At 36.4% G+C, this 12,171-nt stretch overlaps 1 pseudogene; it reads left to right on the top strand.

Annotated features, from left to right (window-relative positions):
- The first annotated feature begins 66 nt into the window (after positions 1–66).
- On the top strand, positions 67–11,959 carry LOC109193911 (annotated as a pseudogene).
- The last annotated feature ends 212 nt before the right edge of the window (positions 11,960–12,171 follow it).

Below are 12,171 nucleotides of genomic sequence, written 5' to 3'. Positions count from 1 at the left end.
TCAACCTCCATTGAGTAGAACTTGAGTTTAGGAATTTTTGGGCTATTTCGGCAGTGAAGTCCGAAAATGGGTAAGGAGAATGGGTATTTGGATTGAGAGGATATTTGGGTAAGATTTTGGGTTTGGGTGATGGGTTTTTGTGTGTAGAAGATTTTTGTGTAGAAGATTTAGGATGGGTGTAGAAGCTTTGGAGGATTTGGACTCTTCTTCCTTCAATTTTTCCGGCCGGCGAGAGTTGGAGAAGAAGAAGTGGTTTCACTTTGGGTTTCTCTCTTCTGCCCGTTAGAATTGAGGGAAATCCTTAGTGAAATTACTTCTTTGCCCTCTAGTGGATGGAGAGAGAGTATTGATCTCTTTGAGGATAAATTCGACCTTCCACATGATTTAAATTTGCCAGCTCAGATTTATATACTCTATTTGTGAGAACATGGCGCAAAAAATTGTGCTTCAAATAACCGCCAACCTGGAGCAAATCAGATAAAAAAAAATCTCAAAAATAATCTGTTAGAGCAATAAATATATTCCAGATAAATATTATCATCTCGATTTCATATTTCAATAAAGCTGATATATTTTCTAAAATGAAATCTGAAAAGAAATATTGGACAGACAGATACCTAATATCTGAAAAGAGCTTCAAGTTCCCAAAACATTTAAACCTTTTGACTTTCTAAAATTGGGCCTAACCTTTTTGACTTTTGATTTTCCAAATTGGGCAAGCATTCATCAGAAAATACCCCCTTACATATAAACCCAAATAGACATGCAAATAGCTATATTCCCCCTAAATATATGCTTTGTCTATAAAATTAACTGACCCAACAAAGATTTGTTCCCCCTTAATTGCATACTAAGCTCAAATTGATTAAACACATTTAGCAAACAAATTATATGGAACACCTATACTAAAACGTGACAAAATAAACATACGTATCATATAAATAAATTACAAACACATGTACGCAAATTTCGTAAGATAAAATTATAGCACATTTAGGCACATATAAATTTTACGAAAACATGTACACAAATAAACATATATCACACGTACATACAAAATTAAATTAAGCACGTAGGTCACATAAGTTACATGCAACATGCACAGTGCGAATCAAAAATAAAGAGTTTAGAAATTGCTTAGCTCATTTCGATCATTCCCATTTCATGCCTTAGAGTTGCAAAATGAGATTCACACAACGGCTTTGTGAGAATGTCGGCAATTTGATTTTCTGTAGGAACATGATCGATTTTCAAATCTTTCTTTTCGACGTGGTCTCGGATAAAATGATGTCGAACGTCGATATGCTTGGTCCGCGATGAAGCACCGGATTTTGGGTTATAGCGATTGCACTAGTATTATCGCATAAAATGCTAACATTTTCGCACTTAATCCCATAGTCCAATAATTGTTGCTTCATCCACAAGATTTGTGCACAACAACTCCCAGCTGCAATATATGCGGCTTCGGCAGTGCTCGTAGCTATGGAGTTTTGCTTTTTGCTGAACCAAGAGACCAATCTTCCCCCTAAGAACTGGCATGTCCCTGAGGTACTTTTTCGGTCTATTTTACATCCTGCAAAATCTGCATCTGAATAACCAGTTAGTGTAAAATCTCCTTCTTTGGGATACCATAATCCCACATTGATTGTTCCTTTGAGATATCGAATTATCTTCTTGGTTGCAATCAGATGACTTTCTTTAGGCTTTGATTGGAATCTTGCGCATACGCCAACCGAGTAGGATATGTCCGGTCTGCTTGCGGTTAGATATAGTAACGATCCAATCATTCCTCGATACATCGTTTGATCGACGTCTTTTCCTTCATCATCTTTATCCAATTTTTGAGATGTACTCATGGGAATTTTGACTGAGGATTTTCCATCTATGCCAAATTTCTTGATAAGATCTCTTGTGTACTTGGCTTGATTTATGAAAATTCCTTCTTCAAGTTGCTTGACTTGTAGTCCCAAAAAGTAATTTAATTCTCCCATCATACTCATCTCGAACCTGTTCTGCATGAGGTTAGAAAATTTCTCACATAAAGATTTATCAGTACTTCCAAAAATAATATCATCAACATAAATTTGTACTAATAAAATGTGATTATTTTCTTGAATTCTAAAGAGGGTTTTATCGACTAGACCTTTGGTGAATCCACAACTAATTAAGAACATTGACAAGGTGTCGTACCAAGCTCGCGGAGCTTGTTTTAACCCATACAATGCCTTCTTTAATTTGTAGACTTGATCACCAACGTCTTTTACCTCAAAACCGGGTGGTTGTTCGACGTAAACTTCTTCTTCAAGTAAGCCATTAAGAAATGCGCTCTTTACGTCCATTTGATATACGATGAAATTATTGTGCGCTGCGTATGCTAGGAATATCCGGATTGCTTCGAGTCGTGCGACGGGGGCGAATGTCTCATCAAAATCAATGCCTTCTTCTTGTGAATACCCCTTCGCAACTAATCTTGCTTTATTCCTAACAATGACGCCGTCTTCGTTTACTTTGTTCCTAAAGACCCATTTAGTGCCAATTACATTTTGGTGCGTTGGTCTTGGAACAAGTTTCCATACGTCGTTGCGCTTGAATTGATATAATTCCTCTTGCATGGCATCTATCCAACTTGGATCGGCTAAAGCTTCATCAATTTCTTTTGGCTCCAGTTGTGATAGAAAGCATGAGAACATTGCATCTTGTTGTAGATTCCTAGTAGATGATCGCGTTTTTACTCCGTCCCTCGGATCTCCAATGACTAAGTCATGTGTGTGGCTTCTTAGCCATTTTCGATTCGGTTGAAAACTTGTTGGATTCTCAGAGTTTCCTTCTTGTTGCAAAGTCACTTGGTGCGAATCCATTTGTTGCGAATTGTTGACGGGTACAGCTTCTTGTTCATCTACTGGAATTTCTTCTTCTTGAATTCCGGGTGCAATTTCGGTTGTACGTGATATCTCGGGTATCACATTGGATATTGCCTCAATTTAGTGAACACCCATATCACTTGATTCTTCTACTTCCTGCAACACATTATCTTCCAATATATTGTTAGAAATAATTAAATCACGATTACCTTCACTATTTTTGTCATTACTGTCGTGATTTTCATCGAACACAACGTGAATCGATTCTTCTACCACCATGGTTGATTTGTTGAATATTCTATATGCCTTGCTGGTAGATGAATATCCCAAGAATATTCCTTCGTCCGCTTGCTCATCAAAAGTCTTTAATTTAGACTTTCCATTAACAAGTACAAAACATTTACAACCAAATGTATGAAAATAGGTGAGATTGGGTTTTCTCCTTTCCATAATTCATATGGTGTTTTGTTATGAGACTTGTGGATTAGACTGCGATTTTGAGTATAGCACGCCGTGTTAATTGCTTCTACCCAAAATCTTTTTGGTAGACCGGCGGCTGATATCATGACTCGTGCAGCTTCCTTGAGTGTTCGATTTCTTCTTTCAGCTACACCATTTTGTTGCGGCGTTCGTGCGGCAGATAATTGATGTAAGATTCCTTGTGAATTGCAATAAGATTGAATCACTCTGTTCCTCGATCGGTTCGTATTGTTGCAATCTTCATGTCTTTTTCGACTTGCAGTAGCTTCAATAGCTCTGGCAACTTTGATAAGACTTCATCCTTTTTCTTGATGAATATTGTCCATGTGTACATGTTTTTCTTTCTTGATCCGGCGAGTACGACTTCATTCGTGGATTCGTCTTTGACTTGACATTTGCCTTTGTAAAATTCTACGAGATATCCTTTGTCGCAAAATTGACTTGTACTAAACAAGTTAAATTTTAATCCTTCGACATAAGATACGTCATCAATTCGTAGACCATTTTTCACAATTGCGCCAGTTCCTTTTGTCATTCCATATTGATCGTTTCCACCAAACACTACTTTGGTCCTTTGATACTTTTGAACTCAACTAGACTAGCTTTATTGCCGGTCATATGTCGAGAGCAACCGCTATCGAAATACCAAATTCCTGCAAAAAAGATTAATTATTTTTAGGTACCCATACTTGTTTGGGTCCTTTTATGTTAGTAATTTTTGGCATCCAAATCCACCTAGATCCCACTGATCCAAGAGTAGGTGATTTGTAACCATTAAAGAATCTATAATCATAACGCACTTGCGAATAATGCTTTGGTGCGGGTTGAGAAGCAAATAGTTGCTTGATCCTATGAAAAAGAGCAAATCTGGACTTGGTCCATGGTTTGTCTTCAAGCAACCAATCTTGTTCTGAGGAATATAATCTCCCAGCCCCAATTCTCGGAATTCTTCCCATATTCCTCTGAGGTTTTATTGCACTAGACTCGTTGGCTCTCTTTGGAGATACAAATTTTTGCCTTTTAAGATTTTGTTGCCTATTCGAGATATTAGATTTTTGATTCGGCCTTGCAACATTTTTCTGGGCATTTATTTGATTACCAATTCCTTGTCTCATTGTGCTATACTGACTTTTCACAAATTTTACCACTGGTACTTTATTAATTAAAGTAGTAGTAGAATTAGTCAGTTTCACAGGGGTTTGAGAACATGATGGATCGTAGCCTAGTCCGGCTTTATCTCCAGCGGATTTTTGCATGTTTACCATTTTATTCATTATTTTGGATGAATTTGTAAATGATGCGATTACTTCCCGAAGGTTATGTTCTCGAACCTCTCTAGCTTTGCACTCTTCTTGAAGTCGAACATTTTCGGCTTTCAAATTACTCATTTCATTTAGAGCATTTTGCAATTTTTGTGACATTTCTTCCTTTTCAAGAATTAACGTATTATTGCGCTCTTTGATTTGAGTATGAGTGGCCATGACTTTTTGACAATCTTCCATAAGACTTTGAAATGATCTTGAGTCTGGAAAGAAGTGTCAACTGAACTGAAAGAACTAAACGAGCTAGAAGATACCTCTTCGTCGATTTCACGCGCCATATAGCTTCCTCATGTTCGAATGTCTTGCTTACTAAACATAGTAGCGCCGTATCTTCTTGTGATGAATCACTCTCGTCGCTAGATGATTCTTCGGATTCACTTGCTTCTAGCGGATCACTTATTAGTGCCTTTCGTTTGCCCTTTTTGAATTTCTTCTCTTTGGATTTGTATTCCATCTGTGGAGAAGTATTCAGATTTTTGTCCGCCTTGGGGTGTGGGCATTCGGCCATAAAATGTCTAGGCTTTCTACAATTGTAACACATATTTGTGTTATCTTCGACCGATTCTCTTCTTGATCTTCTATTCTCTCGAAAAGAATTTCCTTGTGGTGATCCTTTGTTCTTTCGCATGAACTTCTTGAATTTCCTAACAAATAAGGAAAATTGTTCGTCAGATAAAAAATCTTTATTTACTACTGACCTTGATGTTGAAGGTTGTTCGGCCATCAATGCGGATGTTCGTTCATCACGTTCTTCTTCGACTCGTGTCTTCATTTCGAACTCATACGCCTTAAGATCACTAAAGAGTTTATCCGTAGATAATGTCCTTAGATCTCTATGATCGCGCATTGCGGTCACCTTCATATCCCAATTTGTAGGTAGTCCGCGTTACACTTTGAGCGATATTTCATTTTGGGTAATGGTCTTTCCCAGATCCGTGATTTCTCCAAGGATTTTGTTCAATCGAGCTTCCATGTCGGTGATGCTTTCGTTCGGTAGTATTTTGAAATCTTCGAACCTCTTCATGGCAATGGTTAGTTTGTTATCCTTTTCTTGTTCATCGCCTTCTCCGATACTAATGCAAGTATCCCATATTTCTTTCGCTGTGGTGCACTTTCGAATCTTTGGGAATATGGTGTCATCGATCGTTTTGAACAAAATATCTTTGGCAATGTTGTCCAAATTATTTCGCCCTCTATCTTCCTTTGTCCACTCCATTTTTGGCTTTGGAATATATCGTGGAGCATTTGGAGTTAGTGCGGCGGCAGTGTTAACTTCCATAATTTGGATAGGATCATTTGTGATGACTTCCCACATTTCGTCATTTAAAGCAGATAAGTGCACCTGCATACGTATTTTCCAATCATCAAATTTATCAAGTGAGAAAAACAAATTTTGAGCAAGAACCATATCTCTCTTCATCTTGAAGTTTCGAGATCTATCTAGCAGTCAAGAAATGACTCAAATAGACAACTGCTCTGATACCACTTGTTGGTCCCGAAAGGGTGGCGAGAAGTCTAGAGGGGGGGTGAATAGACTTCTCTAACTTTTTCAACTTTCTTCGAAAACACACAAGGCAAATAACACTTTGGTAATTTCAACTCTAAGTAACAAGCATCAAAAAGATAAACAACTTAGAGTGTGCAGCGGGATAGGTAGCGGTAAAGTGTTATGCTTAAGTGGTGCGGTGCTCAAAGAGAGATTCTAAACATGCAACACGTTAGAAACACTTGATATGGTTCAAAGATGATGTACGTAAATTTTGACTTGCATGCAAACGTGTGAACTATCAAACCCAGACAGATAAAGATATGCGATAAATAGTAATCGGGTTAGTTCACAGTTAGAATAAGCATGCACAAAATATATGAGCAGTAAGTAAATAGAGAGAGAGATTTATAGTGGTTCAGAGGTGGTGTAATCCTCCTAGTCCACTCTTCTCCTTTCACTTCAAGGAGGAAATTCACTATTCTTCGATCACCCAGATACAATAGTGAATAAGTGTCCACCGACACTTCTCCGAGTGTTTCGCACAAAGCTACACTCCACCAAGGTTTTTCGCAAGCTCCTCTTGTTACTCCGCCTTCCCGAGTACTTCGCACCAAGCTGTACTCCTACACCACGAGAACTACGCACAAAGCTACGTCCTCACAGGGTTTTCACAAGCTCCTCTTGTTACTCTGCCCTTGACCACGAGTGCTACGCACAAAGCTACACTCTCACAGGGTTTTCACAAGCTCCTCTTGTTACTCTACCCTTCACAATGAGTGCTACGCACAAAGCTACACTCAACCAGGGTTTTTCACTCTCTCTAGTTACTCCGCCCTCTTTCTACACTCAGTAGAGAAATCTACAAAGAGATAAAATTTTTCTCTCACTCAGACTTGAATGTAATTTCTATGAAGCTCTGTTTCCCCCTTTTCGGCTAATTTGAAATATTGCTTATATCTCTTGCTTGTATGTCTTAGCCGTACTTAATTTGTAAATCGCTCAATCGGGTTAAGTCGCTGCTTGTCTTCAAGTCTGCTTGGACAATTTATAGCCAATGAAAGCTATTTGCCCGTTGATCAACATTCGTTCTCGATCGTCCATTTTGAATTGTAGTTGATCAAAAGATATTGTCAACTTGATCTGAAATATTAGGTAGATGTCATTTCTCCTCTTGTCAGATGATTTGAATAATTTGCCCGTTGCCGTGTCTTGAATTTTGTAGCCTCCAAAATTTGAATAAGTTCGGCGCGGCAAGCTTGATATTTCTTGTTCTTCATAAATGCTCTGACATGTCAAGTTGATCAAATAATTTATCTGCTGATTCTTGCTTGAGTATAAAACAATTTCTCCGCGAATCAGCCTTCTTCGAGCGTCTCTGGTTCCACCGTAAAAACTTGATGTTCAGATGAAAATATATAAGATATTTTCTCCTTCATGATCCTTGTAAAATAATATACTGGAACCTCTGTAAAAACTTCATAGTTGTTCATGGTGAGATGCTCTGTTTCGATTTTAAGCTTGGTCCACCATACTTGGTGTGTTTCTCCATCTGGTGCATGGCTCTTGTGAGATTTGGAACCTCTGTAAAAACTTCATAGTTGTTCATGGTGAGATGCTCTGTTTCGATTTTAAGCTTGGTCCACCATACTTGGTGTGTTTCTCCATCTGGTGCATGGCTCTTGTGAGACTTGTGCATTCACTTTGGTTAGTCTCCCAGCTAGTCTCCAAGCTTAGCTAGTTTCCTTGCTAGTCTCCAAGCTTAGCTAGTTTCCTTGCTAGCTAGTCTCCACTAAACTTTACGCTAGTCTCCACTACACTTTAGCTAGTCTCCCATACGGGGGAGGTTATTCTCCCATACAGTGGAGCTAGTCTCCCAAGTAAGGTAAAAATGCTTCACTTGATATTCGAACTTAAAATCATTTGGCATAGCTCACACGCGTTTCTTCCAACTCCTCTAGCATGGTTCTTGGTGACTTATCCGCATCATAATTGTGTTAAGCTATAATCTCGCTTAACTTTTTCAAATAAATTATGATCTTCCAGACTTGTACATGGATTGCATGATATGGGTGCACCATACTCCGTAGACTTAAACTGACTCAAATAGAATAAAAATGGGGACTACTTGATTTTTCAAAAATACATTCGGATCATCAAAATTTACAATATATTCCTAACAACTACATATGAATTCTAATTGACTAATTAACTGAAAATAAAAAAGAATAATTGGATGAAAATGAATATGATATTACTAATTGACTGAAAATCTAAAAGAAAATGAATATTAATAATTGACTGCAAATAAAAAATGATCCATAATTAAATAAAATAAAAAAAGAAATGGTCAGATCATTGTATTTTAATTAAAATGGAACGAAAATTAAAAATTGGACAGAAATATTTCAATAATAACATTCTACATCATCAATAATAAATGCATATTTTAAAGTAAAAGTAAATTAACAATGGAACGGAAATATTTCAATAATAATATTCTAGATCATCAATTGAAAATGGAACGAAAATTAGCTAAAAATATCATTGCACTTGATATTCTAATTCACTAAAAATAAAAAAGAATAATTAGCTGAAGATGAATATGATATTACTAATTTACTGAAAATGTAAAAGGATCACTAATAATTGACTGATATTCTACATTATATATTTTCACCCGACTCACCCATCCTGATAGACTGAAGCTGTTAGCTCTAGACGAAGATGGACAAGATTGTGTTGTTACTACCAATGTCATCAACAGAGAGGTTTCAATAATGTGTAAATACAGTCGGTGATATTATGTTTTTTTTTTTAAATGAAAAAATTGCTATATATCTAGACAAAAAATATAGCTTTCATACAAATGAATTAGGATAACAATTCATTCTTATAACTGAGTTGATAGAGAATGAGCACATTGCCTAATTTATAAAAATACTAAACAATGATAAACAAAATCTCTAAAGTTACAGCACTGCATACGTACATCTAAACATTAGCTATTAATTGGAGCAATTATTTGCTCAAATTCAAGCAATGGTAACATCAAAATACATAAACGATCCAAACCATATCTTCAATTGCACTATATAATATTTGATGTTCCAATTTAAATAATTATATATCGATCTAAATATTCTTAATATATTACAACAAATTCATTCTGTGCATCGCACGAGTGAAAATACTAGTTGTGGTAAATACAATAGCATTTCACTCTTCAATTATAATTTTTTTTTCAAAAAATAAACATAAAATATATAACGAGTCAACACACTTTGTTGATAGAGGATCAAAATTGGTCATGTTGCAATAATACTATGACCAAAAGATGATATTTTGATAAAAAAAAAAAAGGACTAAAAGTGGACTGTCACCCAGAAATCTAGGACCAAAAATGGAATTAACTCGTGAAAAAAATGTTCAATTTGGTAAAAAATATCTTTCTAATTTTTTAGTTCGAAGATATTTTTAAGATTCTTTATTTTCTATCTTTCTTCCTTTTTTTTTTTCTTTTTTTTTTAAAGTTAGTTTTCAGATTATTATGATTAACACGGCAAATTATGCTGTGCATCCGTATGCACCCTGCATGGTGCATACGGATGCAAAAACGACGTCGTTTTGCATAAAACATGCGCCCTACTTAAAAAAAAATCAGTTTCAATTCCCAGCAACAACATTATGTTATTTATTTTTAGTTCATTCATTTTGGATTTTTTAGTTATGAAATTCTGGAAGTGTAGTTATGCAATTCTGGATGTGTAGTTATGAAGTTATGGATGTGTAGTTATGCAATTCTAGAATTATAGTTATGCAATTCTGGAAGTGTAGTTATGCAATTCTAGAAGTGTAGTTATGCAATTCTGGAAGTATAGTTATGAAATTATTGATGTGTAGTGAAATTATGGATGTGCAGTTATGCAATTCTGATTTTTTTTTTTTTTTTTTTTTTTTTAAGTTAGACGCCAAAACGACGTCGTTTTTGCATCCGTATGCAACATGCATGGTGCATACGGATGCACAACATAACGCTCCAATTAACACCACCAAACCACCACAATCACCAGCACCACACAACAAAACAACCACAATATCACCATCACCATCACCATAACACCACCACTACTACCGCACAACCACCACCACTATGACACCACTAGCACTACATATTATTATTATTATTATTATTATTATTATTATTATTATTATTATTATTATTATTATTATTATTATTATTATTATTATGATGTTCATTTTCAGGAAAATGAACCAAACAGAAAAAATGAAATTTCTTAACCTTTAGTCAAACACCAGAGAATTAAAATACTTTCTGAAAAATGAGTCATTTTCGAAAAAATATTTTCCAAATTTCCAAACAGATCATAATTTTATTATAGTAATACTGAAGTATCATTTTAATTATATTTTATGTATATGTTATCCCATTTGATTTTTGATGGATGACGGCAAATTATGTTGTGCAACCGTGTGCACCATGCATTGTGCACACTGTTTTATGTTCATAATTACTGAACTATATGTTCATAATTAGGGAAAATCAACGATTTGGTCCCTCAATTGTTAGCGAAATATCAATGTAGTCCCTTAATCGTGTAATCATCGATTTAGTCCCTAGAAATAACTGTTTGTAGTTGATTTAGCCCCTCCGGCCGTAGCCCGTTCAAAATCCGGCGATAGCTCCGATTTTCCATGGGTAATTTAGTAATTTCGCTTTTTAGTCTTCTTCTTACATTGTTCTCTTTAGTTTCTTTAGTCTGGGTGCTTGCTGCGTCGCTGCTTTGATTGAAGGAGAGGATCGGAGGTCATAGTTTCCAATTTAGGGGACTGCAGAGCAGTTCTTTGTAGGAGTGGAGTAGCTGAAGTCCTTACGAGAGATCATAGAGCTGGACAAGAGGATGAGCGGAGAAGGATCAAGGATAAGGTACCTCTTTTCTTGCATCAAAATTGTTCTTTGAACTAATAACATGTAGGAGAGCAGTGTTTGCTGATCACAACTTCTTTGAGCTTCTGGTATAGGGAGGCTACGTTGAGGTTCACCGAGGAACTTGGAGAGTTCATGGTATACTCTCGGTTTCCAGAAGCATTGGAGATGCTCATTTGAAGGACTGGGTAGTGGCCGAGCCTGACACAAAGAGAATGTACCTTACTGCAGATATGCAATATCTTGGTTTAGCTTCAGATGGACTTTGGGACAAGGTTGGTAGAATTAACAAGCCAATCTTTTTTTTTTTCAAAAATAAAAATAAAAATTATGATATCACACTATCACAGGTAGCAGTAATCTTTTGAACTTTTTAGTATTTTGTTGATGTAGGTTGAGAACCAGGAAGCTATAGATATGGTGATGCAATCATGTCAACCGGGACCAAAAGATGCTGATTTAAAAGAAAATGTGTTTGAATTTGATTGTACAAGCACTAGTCCCTCTTCAAAGTTAAAGAGAATTTCTCTAGTGAAGTCAAACAAAGGAAACGAATGCGATTTTGGCACTGAAAATGGAAGTCCTGCACAAAAGTCTCTAAGGATTTCATTGGCCAAGTCAAGTAGTAGAGCCTTAGGCTACTCTCCCTGGTATTACAGAAGTGCTGATATCTGGAAAGAAACAGATGATGAATTCAGCAGAGAAACCGAAACTCCATTGAAGGCTCGACGAATTTCACCTGGCCCATTCAAGTATAAGGGCAGGCTGCTCTCCATGCTCTACTAAAAGTGTTGATGCCTGGAAAGAAACAGACGATGAATTCAGCAGAGAAAACGAAAGCCCTCTGAATCCGAGTGTTTGAGGAGTTTAGTTGAAGAAGAAGAAGACTAAAGAAACTAAAGAGAACAATGGAAGAAGACTAAAAAGCAAAATGACTAAATTACCCATGGAAAATCGGAGCTATCGCCGGATTTTGGACGGGCTACGACCGGAGGGGCTAAATCAACTAAAAACAGTTATTTCCAGGGACTAAATCGATGATTACGCGATTAAGGGACTACATTGATATTTCGC

The sequence above is a fragment of the Ipomoea nil genome, unplaced genomic scaffold (assembly GCF_001879475.1).
Source record: "Ipomoea nil cultivar Tokyo-kokei standard unplaced genomic scaffold, Asagao_1.1 scaffold1932, whole genome shotgun sequence".
NCBI lineage: Eukaryota > Viridiplantae > Streptophyta > Magnoliopsida > Solanales > Convolvulaceae > Ipomoea > Ipomoea nil.
The sequence above is the reverse complement of the archived record's forward strand: the minus strand, read 5'-3'. Positions and strand labels throughout refer to the sequence as shown.